The following is a 15,367-nucleotide window of genomic DNA, read 5'->3' as shown; positions in this document are numbered from 1 at the left end:
GGAAAATTTTGAAAACAAGGCTATGGAAACTCTTTTTGATATCCAAAATCAATTAAATCAATACTCTCAAACGGGTGTTGATGACAATTTGTTCGGTCAATCTTGGATCACGAATGACGAAACAATAACTGGTTGTGAAATCTGTGGAGATTATCACTCAACATGGGAATGTTATTATTACGTTCCTATGGAAAATTACGCACCCACGGAACCTGAATGGAATGATTATGAAGAATACAATTTAAATTGGGATTATTCCCAAGAATATATCCAAACTCAACAACCAGTAGACGAGGAAAATTACGTGTCTGAAAATTTATTAGACAATATGAAAATCAAACTCGAAGAACTCGATGCTCAAAATGAACAAATGAGAGAGTTTGTAAATCGGCAAGCTGAAACTCTATCAGATTGCACACCTGTTGATCTGAGGAGTATTGTGCAAGAAAATCTCATATCATCGAATTTTGATGAATTCTAGAGCTCCGAAATCACCAACTATCCCGATGATACTTTTTATTCAGCTTTACCAATTTCACAACATATCGACATATTAGCCTCTACCGACGAATTCAACGATCCATCAATGGATGAAGAAGAAGAAGTAAGGGTGACAAATTGGTACTCTTGGAAAAACGATAACGTTGAAAATTTTACCCCCGAGACCAAAGTGGTGGGACCGATAAGTACCGTTAATGAAGAAGAATCTAATCCAATCCCGAAATTCACCATTCCACAACCTTCCAACCCAATATTCTCAATAGATAAGTCATCTACCGAAGATGAACTACGAGCTGTAATAGATAATGACACCTCGGATTTCACCCAATTGGGTAATAGAGGTGAAAACTTTGATCACGAGAATAAAAGGAAGGAAATATTAGGAATTGTCCACCCTATAGAAATAAGTATGTCGGTGTATGTCGATCCATTTGACCAAGAACCAGAAAAGAGACATATTCATTTACTAAAAGCTACACTTAAAAAAGAATTAGGTAGTGACGATTGGGTGGGTCTAAACTTTAAACCCATTGATATAATATATACCACCCGAGATGTAAATAACTGGCTCACTATTTTAATTCGTGGAACTTATTCTACCGACTTCACATGTCGTCAGCTAAGTGTGGGGAAGTCTAACCCCACTTAACGTTAAATTAGGGGTTCGGGTTAGTGCATAACTCGTTAATAAAAATGCATGATTAGGGTAAAAGACGCTTTTTCAAATATTAGTAAACAGTTCAGAAAAGCAGCCGTTTTTGAAAGAAAAAAAAAAGCATGTGTGATAAAACAAGAAGGAATGAACGATGAGGCGCGCCATCTATCATTCGACAAGCTTTGTAATTACAAACTGGGTATTTTCAATCACTTTTCTACACTAATCACCCTCATGAATTTATAATTAGGGTCTGATTTCATGCAAATGAGGGCATTGCATGATCTCAAGTGTGGGGAAGGGTTATAAATTCTCTCGGGTTTATACTTGGTTTATTTGCCAAATTTTATGAAAATTTGAAAAAATTTCAACTAAATGAATTTAAAATCATGTTTATATATATTTATGAACGGTGAAAACTAGGTGTTAATACCAAAATTATCGTTACCTCGGAAAGGATATAAATTGAGAAACACCCTAAAACGATTGAATTCATTTAAAATGGAATAAAGGAGAATAAAAAGGCAAAGAAAGAAACTAAGTGTGGGGAGAATGTGCCAAGTTATTCAATTAAAAACTATCTATCACATGTTTCTGTAAAGTTTATTGCAGGTGCTTTTGTTTTGGACTAAATTAACTATTTTACCCGATGAAAGAAAAGAAAAGATGGATCTACACGATGAATCAATTCCATCATTAAAAGGAAGTAAAGTCTTCCAAAAAAGACACGCGCTTCTTGATTTAGGTCAAGAAGTTGTCGTCCAGACCAGTTGTAGGTTGACGAAAAATCTAGAAAAGTCATCACTAAAATCAGCAGGAAATCCACGGACCTCAGCATCAAACAGGGTCGCCAAGTGGTCAGACTTATCCTAACCATGAGAGGGTCTGTCTCGTAAAATGGGGAGGGCGCCGTGCAAATTAGCTTGATAAGACTAATGAATCAGATCCCCAGAAAGGATAATCTCCTTAAAGATTAAAAATCAGCTTTTAAGCCTGATATTACTCAATCCTTGAGATTGACCTTAAAGATTGAGAATTACAAACTCATGGAATTCAATGATATCTAAACTCGAGCTTGAACGAGAAAATATTTTGATCAAAATTAAAACCGATTTGTTTTCTGAAAACCTATTTTCAATGCGTTCATTACCATTGAACGTAAAATCCTAGGAATTCACCTGGAATTCATTAGGTCACCTGAACCAAATCGGGTGTCAACCGTAAGAACGTTGGTTGCATAGCATGGTCAAAGACAGGACCTTGTGCCAGACCGAAAAATCATAGGATGATCTTTACTATTGCTCCTACCAAGGATAGTAATTGCGTCCGACACGTTATAGACCATAATTAAAAGCATGTCAGGGGACATTGCCTTAACAGTTGCTTGTTCAACGCTTTCCTTTACAACTGGACGGTAGTTTACCGAAAGGTAATATACGGAGCAAGTATACTGGACGTGTTGCTTTCCTAATACAAGGTTAGCAAGTGGGTGACACAAAACCATAAGTTTTGAGCTAAAATTTTCAAATCTGAAACCCACAAAACCCACAAAAATATTTTGCAACACCGGTGAAGGGTTATTCTGGAAAACTTATCTAAGGTAAAAGCTAGATTGAATTTTCAAAAGATCAAATGTTTTCATAAAGATCCAATTTCCTTAAGGATCTACATTTTCATAGTCATGTGGGACTGTAAACCGCCTTTCAAATGTGCACTTTGCTTTGGAAACCGAAAGTAAATCGGCTATTTGATTGCAAGTGTCGTTGATCTAAACCCGAGGCAACTGTGGATGACACACCTACCTTTAACCATGGTTCTATCGTTACTATCATTGTTTATACACCATATCAAAATCACTAATGTACAAAGTGTGATGAATAAAAAAGTGATTCATGTATGTTTTTATTTCAAGTTCTGTATTGCTTGAGGACAAGCAACGCTCAAGTGTGGGGATATTTGATAAGGCTAAAAAGGAACATATATTTCATAGCAATATCCCTCCTAAATAATAGGTTTTCATATGTAATTGTATTATATTTTCATTGTAATTGTTTAAATAAATAAGTGCGAAGACAAAAGGCGACAACGAAGATTTGAAGACACAAACATCCAAAAAGCTCAAATGTACAAGATACAATTCAAAAGGTTCAATTTATTGATGAGAAACGTCTAAAAATGACAAAAGTACAAGTTGCGGAACGCAAAGTACAAGATATTAAATTATACGAAAAGGCGTTCGAAAATCTGGAACCGGGACATGAGTCAACTATCAACGCCCGACGCAACGAACTAAAAATTATGAGTCAACTATGCACAAGAATAAAATATAATATATAAATAATTATATAAATTATTTATATATTATAAATATATATATATAATCATGTCGACAAGCTATGAGACAAAGGATCCTGAGCTGGATTTTCAAACTCCACGACTCGCGGAGTTTGCAGGCATAAAACTCCACGACTCGCGGAGCTGTCAGAAATAAAAATGCCTATAAAAGGCCATGCATTCGTTCGATTTTAATATATATAAAAAAAATATAAATAATAATAATAATACAAAATAATAAATAAATATATATATATAGAATATATATATATATATATATATATATATATATATATATATATATATATATATATATATATATATAGTATAGGGTAGTTTTATATTAGATTAGTTCGGGTTATGTAAAGGTTATTTTACGGGTTTTGAAGTCGAAATTCTGTCCGTGTACCACTACGCGATAAATAATCAATGTAAGCTATGTTCTCCTTTTTAAATTAATGTCTCGTACTTAAGTTATTATTATGCTTATTTAAGACGAAGTAATCATGATGTTGGGCTAAAATATTAAAATTGGGTAATTGGGCTTTGTACCATAATTGGGGTTTGGACAAAAGAACGACACTTGTGGAAATTAGACTATGGGCTATTAATGGGCTTTATATTTGTTTAACTAAATGATAGTTTGTTAATTTTAATATAAAGATTTACAATTGGACGTCCCTATAAATAACCATATACACTCAATCGGACACGATGGGCGGGGTATTTATATGTACGAATAATCGTTCATTTAACCGGAAACGGGAATGGATTAATAGTCTATGGAATTATTAAAACAGGGGTGAAATTATGTACAAGGACACTTGGCATAATTGATAACAAAGTATTAAAACCTTGGGTTACACGCAGTCGATATCCTGGTGTAATTATTAAACAAAGTATTAAAACCTTGTTACAGTTTAAGTCCCCAATTAGTTGGAATATTTGACTTCGGGTATAAGGATAATTTGACGAGGACACTCGCACTTTATATTTATGACTGATGGACTGTTATGGACAAAAACTAGACGGGCATATTAAATAATCCAGGACAAAGGACAATTAACCCATGGGCATAAAACCAAAATCAACACGTCAAACATCATGATTACAGAAGTTTAAATAAGCATAATTGTTTTATTGTATTTTTCATCGTACTTTTATTTACTCGCTATTTTATTTAACGTCATTTATTTATTGTCATTTATTTTTCGCTACTTTAATTATCGTCATTTATATTTTGCATTAGGTTTTAATTGTAACTTAAAATATAAAATCGACAAACCAGTCATTAAACGGTAAACCCCCTTTTATATATTATTAATATAATATATTTTGTACAAATATAATTGTTTAAAAATATAGCGTGTAATAAGCCCGCTCCCTGTGGAACGAACCGGACTTACTAAAAACTATACTACTCTACGATTAGGTACACTGCCTATAGTGTTGTAGCAAGGTTTAGGTATATCCATTCTATAAATAAATAATTAAAACTTGTGTAATATTTTGTCATATTTCGTATTTAAATTAATACTATTTCGTACACCCCGCTGCACACATCAATACCAATAGTATATTCATCTAGAAGTTGTGTATTGTACTAGTATGAATACGGGTGCATACGAGTAGAATTGTTGATGAAAATGAATGAGGATGTAATTGTAAGCATTTTTGTTTAGTAGAAGTACTTTGATATGTATCTTGAAGTCTTTCAAAAGTGTACAAATATATCTTAATACACTACATGTATATATATTTTAACTGAGTCGTTAAGTCATCGTTAGTCGTTACATGTAAGTGTTGTTTTGAAACCTTTAAGTTAACGATCTCATTTAATGTTGTTAACCCATTGTTTATTATATCTAATGAGATGTTAAATTATTAAATTATCATGATATTATGATGTATGAATATATCTTAATATGATTTATATATATACATTAAAATGTCGCTACAACGATAATTGTTACATATATGTCTCGTATCGAAATCCTTAAGTTAGTAGTCTTGTTTTTACATATGTAGTTCATTGTTAACACACTTAATGATATACTTAATTATCATTTTATCATGTTAAACATAGTGTATCTATATCTTAATATGATTCATATGTATTTAGTAAGACGTTGTTATAACGATAATCGTTATATATATCGTTTCGAGTTTCTTAATTCAATAATCTCATTTTTATGTATATCACTCATTGTTAATACACTTAGTAAGATACTTACTTATCATAATCTCATGTTGACCATATATATATATATATATATATATATATATATATATATATATATATATATATATATATATATATATATATATCATCATGTAGTTTTTACAAGTTTTTAACGTTCGTGAATCGCCGGTCAACTTGGGTGGTCAATTGTCTACATGAAACTCATTTCAATTAATCAAGTCTTAACAAGTTTGATTGCTTAACATGTTGGAAAAACTTAATCATGTAAAAGTCAATTTCATTTAATATATATAAACATGGAAAAGTTTGGGTCACTACAGTACCTACCCGTTAAATAAATTTCGTCCCGAAATTTTAAGCTGTTGAAGGTGTTGACAAATCTTCTGGAAATAGGTGCGGGTATTTCTTCATCATCTGATCTTCACGCTCCCAGGTGAATTCAGGTCCTCTACGAGCATTCCATCGAACCTTAACAATTGGTATCTTGTTTTGCTTAAGTCTTTTAACCTCACGATCCATTATTTCGACGGGTTCTTCGATGAATTGAAGTTATTCGTTGATTTGGATTTCGTCTAACGGAATAGTGAGATCTTCTTTAGCAAAACATTTCTTCAAATTCGAGACGTGGAAAGTGTTATGTACAGCCGCGAGTTGTTGAGGTAACTCAAGTCAGTAAGCTACTGGTCCGACAAGATCAATAATCTTGAATGGTCCAATATACCTTGGATTTAATTTCCCTCGTTTACCAAATCGAACAACGCCTTTCCAAGGTGCAACTTTAAGCATGACCATCTCTCCAATTTCAAATTCTATATCTTTTCTTTAAATGTCAGCATAGCTCTTTTGTCGACTTTGGGCGGTTTTCAACCGTTGTTGAATTTGGATGATCTTCTCGGTAGTTTCTTGTATTATCTCTGGACTCGTAATCTGTCTATCCCCCACTTCACTCCAACAAATCGGAGACCTTCACTTTCTACCATAAAGTGCTTCAAATGGCACCATCTCAATGCTTGAATGGTAGCTGTGGTTGTAGGAAAATTCTGCTAACGGTAGGTGTCGATCCCAACTGTTTCCGAAATCAATAACACATGCTCGTAGCATGTCTTCGAGCGTTTGTATTGTCCTTTCACTCTGCCCATCAGTTTGTGGATGATAGGCAGTACTCATGTCTAGACGAGTTCCCAATACTTGCTGTAATGTCTGCCAAAACCTTGAAACAAATCTGCCATCCCTATCAGAGATAATAGAGACTGGTATTCCATGTCTGGAGACGACTTTCTTCAAGTATAAACGTGCTAACTTTTCCATTTTATCATCTTCTCTCATTGGCAAAAAGTGTGCTGATTTGGTGAGACGATCGACTATTACCCAAATAGTATCATAACCACTTGCAGTCCTTGGCAATTTAGTAATGAAATCCATGGTAATGTTTTCCCATTTTCATTCCGGGATTTCAGGTTGCTGAAGTAGGCCTGATGGTTTCTGATGTTCAGCTTTGACTTTAGAACAAGTCAAACATTCACCTACGTATGTAGCAATATCGGCTTTCATACCCGGCCACCAAAAGTGTTTCTTGAGATCTTTGTACATCTTCCTCGCTCCGGGATGTATTGAATATCTCATTTTATGTGCTTCCCCAAGTACCATTTCTCTCATATCCCCAAACTTTGGTACCCAAATTCTGTCATCCCTATACCGGGTTCCGTCTTCCCGAATATTAAGATGTTTCTCTGATCCTTTGGGTATTTCATTCTTTAAATTTCCTTCTTTTACAACTCCCCGTTGCACCTCCTTTATTTGAGTTGTAAGGTTAGTACAAATAATTATATTCATAGCTTTTACCCGTATAGGTTCTCTGTCCTTTCTACTCAAAGCGTCGGCTACCACATTCGCCTTTCCCGGGTGGTAACGAATCTCAAAGTCATAATCATTCAACAATTCAATCCACTTACGCTGCCTCATGTTCAGTTGTTTCTGATTAAATATGTGTTGAAGACTTTTGTGGTCGGTATATATAATACTTTTGACCCCATATAAGTAGTGCCTCCAAGTCTTTAATGCAAAAACAACCGCGCCTAATTCCAAATCATGTGTCGTGTAATTCTGCTCGTGAATCTTCAATTGTCTAGACGCATAAGCAATTACCTTCGTTCGTTGCATTAATACACAACCGAGACCTTGCTTTGAGGCGTCACAATATATCACAAAATCATCATTCCCTTCAGGTAATGACAATATAGGTGCCGTAGTTAACTTTTTCTTCAACAATTGAAACGCTTTTTCCTGCTCATCCTTCCATTCAAATTTCTTCCCTTTATGCGTTAATGCAGTCAAGGGTTTTGCTATTTTTGAAAAATCTTAGATGAATCTCCTGTAATAACCAACCAGCCCTAAAAATTGGCGTATGTGTTTTGGAGTTTTCGGGGTTTCCCACTTTTCAACGGTTTCAATCTTTGCCGGATCCACCTGAATACCTTCTTTGTTCACTATGTGACCGAGGAATTGAACTTCTTCCAACCAAAATGCACACTTTGAAAACTTAGCGTACAGTTTTTCTTTCCTCAACAATTCTAACACTTTTCTTAAATGTTCTTCGTGCTCTTGATCATTCTTTGAGTAAATAAGTATGTCATCGATGAAAACTATGACAAACTTATCGAGATATGGCCCACACACACGGTTCATGAGGTCCATGAACACAGCTGGTGCGTTAGTCAATCCAAATGGCATAACCATAAACTCGTAATGACCGTAACGCATCCTAAAAGCAGTCTTCGGAATATCATCCTCCTTCACCCGCATTTTATGATATCCAGAACGTAAATCGATCTTTGAATAAACCGGCGAGCCTTGTAGTTGATCAAATAAGTCGTCGATTCTTGGTAATGGGTAACGGTTCTTGATGGTAAGTTTGTTCAACTCTTGGTAGTCGATACACAACCTGAATGTACCATCTTTCTTCTTGACAAACCGAACAGGAGCTCCCCATGGTGATGTACTTGGTCGAATGAAGCCACGCTCCAAAAGTTCCTGTAACTGACTTTGTAATTCTTTCATTTCGCTGGGTGCGAGTCTGTATGGAGCACGAGCTATTGGTGTAGCTCCTGGTAAAAGGTCTATTTGAAATTCAACGGATCGATGTGGGGGTAATCCCGGTAATTCTTTCGGAAATAAATCGGGAAATTCTTTTGCGACGGGAACATCACTGATGTTCTTTTCTTCAGGTTTAACTTCCTCGATGTGTGCTAGAATGATGTAACAACCTTTTCTTATTAGTTTTTGCGCCTTCAAACTACTAATAAGATTTAACTTCGCGTTGTTCTTTTCTCCGTACACCATTAAAGGTTTTCCTTTTTCGCGCATAATTCAAATCGCATTTTTGTAACAAACGACCTCTGCTCTCACCTTTTTCAACCAATCCATGCCAATTATTACATCAAAACTCCCTAACTCGACTGTTATTAAATCAATCTTAAACGTTTCATCACCCAGTTTAATTTCTCTATCCCGACATATATTATCTGCTGAAATTAATTTATCGTTTGCTAATTCGAGTAAAAATTTATTATCCAAAGGCGTCAATGGGCAACTTAATATAGCACAAAAATCTCTACTCATATAGCTTCTATCCGCACCCGAATCAAATAAAACATAAGCAGATTTATCGTCAATAAGAAACGTACCCGTAACAAGCTCCGGGTCTTCCTGCGCTTCTGCCGAATTAATGTTGAAGACTCTTCCATGGCTTTGCCCATTTGTATTTCCTTGGTTTGGGAATTTACTCTTGACGTGGCCCGGTTTTCCACATCCATAACAAATAAAGGCGGCATTACTTGTCCCGACATTACTGGTTGCATTATTTTTGTTAATCACCGGTCCGTAGATTTCATACTTCGTCGCGCTATGACCACCTCTATTACACTTAGTACACGTTGTCGTGCAGAACCCAGTCGGATGGTATCCTTCACACCTCTGACATGGTTTTTGCCTTTTGTTATTATTGTTGGGATGGTTGTTGTTGTGGTTGTTGTTGTTATTGGGACGTTTGTTATAGTTATTGTTAGGATTACGGTTATTGTTGCGATTGTTGTTGCGGTTGTTGGGATAGTTGTTGCGATTGTGGTTGTAATTATTGTTGTTGTTGCATTGGTGACCCTTGTCACTGGTTTCTTCCCACTTTCTCTTGACTTGTTTCATGTTGGCCTCTTCGGTCGCCTGCTCCTTAATCCTTCCCTCAATCTGATTTACTAGTTTGTAAGCCATACGGCTTGCCTTTTGTATGGAGGCGGGCTCGTGTGAACTCACATCTTCTTGAATCCTTTCTGGTAACGCTTTAACAAATGCATCGATCTTCTCTTCTTCATCTTCGAACACTCTTGGACATAATAGGCACAACTCTGTGAATCGTCATTCATACGTGGTAATTTCGAATCCTTGCGTTCGTAATCCTCTAAGCTATACCTTTAGCTTATTGACCTCGTTTCTGGGACGATACTGCTCGTTCATCAAGTGCTTGAATGCTGACCACGATAACGCGTAGGCAGTATCTTGTCCCACCTGCTCGAGATAGGTATTCCACCATGTTAACGCAGTGCCTGTGAAGGTATGCGTAGCGTACTTTACTTTATCTTCTTCAGTGCACTTACTTATGGCAAACACCGATTCGACCTTCTCGGTCCACCGTTTTAATCCAATTGGACCCTCGGTTCCATCGAATTCCAGAGATTTGCAAGCAGTGAATTCTTTGTAGGAGCATCCTACACGATTTCTTGTGGAATTAGTTCCACTGCTAAATTCAGAGTTATTGTTATTTTGCATCGCAGCCTGTACTGCGGCTACGTTTGCTGCAAGGAAAACACGGAAGTCTTCCTCGCTCATGTTCAAGTTCTGACGAGTAGTCGGTGCCATTTCCTTCAAAAATAGCCAAAAGAATTAAGTTAATCATATAGAATATTAAGAGTAGTCAATAGTATTTCGTAGCATAATATGAACTTATTTATAAAAGCTTTTTCTTCATATTAGCGTTTTATAATTTTTCATTCGGGTAGTACCTACCCGTTAAGTTCATACTTAATAGCCAATATACAATTCAACTACTACAATTCTATATGAAAAACTGTTTATAATAATATTTCATGTTCAAACTCTTATGCAATATTTTACAAACTTACAATACCACTATTTTACATATAGCATGAAATATAGCACACAATAACTTTGATACAAGATAATTCTAGCTAGTACGTAAGTCGTTCAGCAAAGGCACTAAAGACACGTAATTCATAAGTCCATAAACAAGTCATACATTCTGGTTTTACTAAGACTATTTCCCATCCTTGGTCTTATGGAAAATAACCGTTATGACCGTTGGCTAGGCAGCATGTTGTAATGTCGTCAAAAGGACGAGGGTTTCGTAATGCCCAATAGCCCCGTAATAATCTAAAAATCTTATTTCTCACCCCAACTACTGAATCCGTCACTTGTGAGAATGTTTTATTTAGTAGTTGCAATCCTATGTTCTTTTTCTCAATTTGGTGAGAAGCGAACATTACTAACCCGTAGACATAACATGCTTCTTTATGTTGCATGTTAGAAGCTCTTTCTAAAGAACAAAGTCCTATGTTGGGATAGGTAGAGTCAAAATAGGCTCTCAACCCGTAGCGTAAAATTGCATCTGAGTTCCCCGCATTCAATGCTTTAAAGAAAACACAGGGTAACTTATGGTCTCCCCAATGTGAGATACCCTATCTATTAAAGGAAAGCCTTTTATAAACTAAGGCATGCCTGGAACGTCTTTCAAATGTTTGACAAACTAATTTCGCCATAAATAATTGTGCTGATGAACTCTGACCGACTCTAGACAAGATTTCATCAATCATGTCCCCGGGTAGGTCTTCTAGAATATTCGGTTGTCTATCCTTAACGTCCATTGTGTGTTTTTATACTGTAAAATAGACGAGGATTAGATTTGTAAAAGATAAATAACAAACAATACAAGCAATTTTTACATAACATGAAAATACAAGCACACTACAATACATACATTACAAAACATGATTACAACTCTCTAATCTGAATCACTGGTTTCTTCTTCTTCGGACTTGGTTCTTTTTCCTAATTTTCTAGGGATATACGATGTTCCACTAATACGAGCCGTTGTTTTCCACAATGGATTAGAAAAACCTGGTGGTTTAGAGGTACCCGGGTTATTGTTATAATTTAGGAAATACGAATGTTGACGGTACATATAAAGTTCATCGGGGTTGGAATCAGGTTTTTCTATTTTGATACCTTTTCCCTTATAGTTTTCTTTTGCTCATTCAAATTGGGTCAGGGTAATTTCTATAACATCATCAGAATCCTCATCGGGATCCGATTAGTCAGAAAATTGGTAATCTTCCCAATATTTTGCTTTCTCGGCGGAAACACCATTGACCATTATTAATTTTGGACCATTGGTTGAAGATTTTCTTTTATTTAACCGTTTTTCTGTAGTTATTAATATTTCTTCCTCCGGAACCTCCTCTTCTTCTGGTTCCTCTTCTTCCGATTCCTCCTCTTCCGGTTCTTCTTCGGGAATTTGTGAATCTTCCCAAAATATATTCGACTCTTCATTATTATTAGGTGAGTCGATGGGATTTATACTAGAGGTAGACATCTATTACACAATATCAAACATGTTAAGAGATTAATATATCACATAATATTTTCATGTTAATAATATATAGTTTCCAACAAAAGTGTTAAACAATCGTTTTTAAAGGAAAACACAGTCGGAGTCCAGACTCACTAATGTATCCTAACAAACTCGATAAGACACACTAATGCAAATTTCTGGTTCTCTAAGACTAACGCTCGGATACCAACTGAAATGTCCCGTTCATATCGATTATAAACGTTTCATATTAATTGATTTCTTTGCGAGGTTTTGACCTCTATATGAGACGTTTTTCAAAGACTGCATTCATTTTTAAAACAAACCATAACCTTTATTTTATTGACAAGGTTAAAAGGACAGCACCTAGATTATCAAGAATTTGATAATCTAAAAATATCACACTTACACACGACCAATACATATTGGTTTACAATATTAATATGTTACAACAAAGTAAATCTAGAATGCAGTTTTAAACAATATTATACAAGCATGCTGACACCAAATCTTGTCCATATTTTAGCATGCAACATCGAAAGCTCTTAATAATCACCTGAGAATAAACATGCTTTAAACGTCAACAAAAATGTTGGTGAGTTATAGGTTTAACCTATATATATCAAATCGTAATAATAGACCACAAGATTTCATCTTTCAATAATATACAATCTGTATAAAAATCATTCATATGTTGAACACCTGGTAACCGATATTAACAAAATGCATATAGAATATCCCCAAAACAGAAATCCATCTGTATTAATAACTCGAAGTACTAAAGCATACCATTTTCCAGTATGGGGGGAGTTAGTGCCCGTAGATCTACCTTTAGGATTCGCGTCAATTAGGGTGTCTGTTCCCTAATTCTTAGACTACCAAGTTAAAAGGGTGATATTCGGTATTCATAATCCAACATAGAATGTAATTTCAAGTACTTGTGTCTATTTTGTAAAACCTTTATAAAACTGCATGTATTCTCATCCCAAAAATATTAGATTTAAAAGTGGGACTATAACTCACTTTCACAGATTTTTCCTTCGTCGGAATAAGACTTGGCCACTGGTCGATTCACGAACCTATAACAAATATGTACATATATATCAAAGTATGTTCAAAATATATTTACAACATTTTTATTACGTTTTAATGATTTGAGTTTGTTAAGTCAGCAGTCCTCGTTAGTAACCTAGAACTAGTTGTCCACAGTTAGATGTACAGAAATAAAGCAATATATATTATCTCGAATCAATCCACGACCTAGTGTCTACAAGTCTCAGACTCGATCACAACTCAAAGTATATATATTATTTTGGAATCAACCTCAACCATGTATAGCTAACTCAAACATTACTGCATATAGAGTGCTATGGTTGTTCCGAAATATATATATAGATGGGTCGATATGATATGTCAAAACATTGTATTCGTGTCTATGGTATCCCATGATTACATAATATATGTTAGAATACATGTATAATACAATATAAGTTAGTTAAGTTATGATTTGTATAGATTTGTTACAAATTTCACGTAGCTACAACAAGCAAAATTATCCAATCTTGTTTTACCCATAATTTCTTCGTTTTAAATCTGTTTTGAGTGATTCAAGTTGCTATGGTTTCATAATGAAATGAAATTTATGAAACTAAACAGAAAAAGTATAAGTTTATAGTCGAAAATACAGGTTACAAGTCAATATTTTAAGAGGTAGTCATTTCAGTCGAAAGAACGACGTCTTGATGACCATTTTGAAAAACATACTTTCACTTTGAGTTTAACCATGATTTTTGGATATAGTTTCATGTTCATAAGAAAAATCATTTTCCCAGAAGAACAACTTTTAAATCAAAGTTTATCATAGTTTTTAATTAACTAACCCAAAACAGCCCGCGGTGTTACTGCGACGGTGTATGTTCTGTTTTACGGTGTTCTTCGTGTTTTCAGGTTTTAAATCATTAAGTTAGCATATCATATAGATATAGAACATGTGTTTAGTTGATTTTAAAAGTCAAGTTAGAAGGATTAACTTTGTTTGCGAACAAGTTTAGAATTAACTAAACTATGTTCTAGTGATTACATGTTCAAATCTTCGAATAAGATAGTTTTATATATATGAATCGAATGATGTTATGAACATCATTACTACCTCAAGTTTAGTATGTAAACCTACTGGAAGTGACAAAAATTAATCTAGCTTCAAAGGATTCTTGGATGGCTTGAAAGTTCTTGAAGTAGAATCATGACACGAAAACAAGTTCAAGTAAGATTATCACTCGAAATAAGATTGTTATAGTTATAGAAATTGAACCAAAGTTTGAATATGAATATTACCTTGAATTAGAAAGATATCTTACTGTAAATAAGGAAGATTTCTTGAGATTGGATGATCACTTGAAATGGATTAGAAAGCTTGGAAGTAGACTTGTAAACTTGAGAGTATTCTTGATTTTATGAAACTAGAACTTATAGAATTTATGAAGAACACTTAGAACTTGAAGATAGAACTTGAGAGAGATCAATTAGATGAAGAAAATTGAAGAGTGAAAGTGTTTGTAGGTGTTTTTGGTCGTTGGTATATGGATTAGATATAAAGGATGTGTAAGTTTGTTTTCATGTAAATAATTCATGAATGATTTATAATATTTTTTATAATTTTGTGAGATATTTCATTCTAGTTGCCAAATTATGGTTTCCACATGTTTAATGACTCACATGGGCTGCTAAGGAGCTGATCATTGAAGTGTATATACCAATAGTATATACATCTAGAAGCTGTGTATTGTACGAGTACGAATACGGGTGCATACGAGTAGAATTGTTGATGAAAATGAATGAGGATGTAATTATAAGCATTTTTGTTACGTAGAATTACTTTGATATGTGTCTTGAAGTCTTTCAAAAGTGTACAAATACATCTTAATACACTACATGTATATACATTCATGTATATACATTTTAACTGAGTCGTTAAGTCATCGTTAGTCGTTACATGTAAGTGTTGTTTTGAAACCTTTAA

General features: G+C 34.6%; 1 long non-coding RNA gene across 3 annotated transcripts in view; it reads right to left on the bottom strand.

Moving 5' to 3' along the window:
* Window positions 1-15,367, bottom strand: part of LOC139847538 (uncharacterized) — a 36,189-nt gene that overhangs the window by 18,824 nt on the left and 1,998 nt on the right. The gene's annotated exons all lie outside the window — the stretch shown is intronic.

The sequence above is a fragment of the Rutidosis leptorrhynchoides genome, chromosome 5 (assembly GCF_046630445.1).
Source record: "Rutidosis leptorrhynchoides isolate AG116_Rl617_1_P2 chromosome 5, CSIRO_AGI_Rlap_v1, whole genome shotgun sequence".
NCBI classification, from domain to species: domain Eukaryota; kingdom Viridiplantae; phylum Streptophyta; class Magnoliopsida; order Asterales; family Asteraceae; genus Rutidosis; species Rutidosis leptorrhynchoides.
The sequence above is the reverse complement of the archived record's forward strand: the minus strand, read 5'-3'. Positions and strand labels throughout refer to the sequence as shown.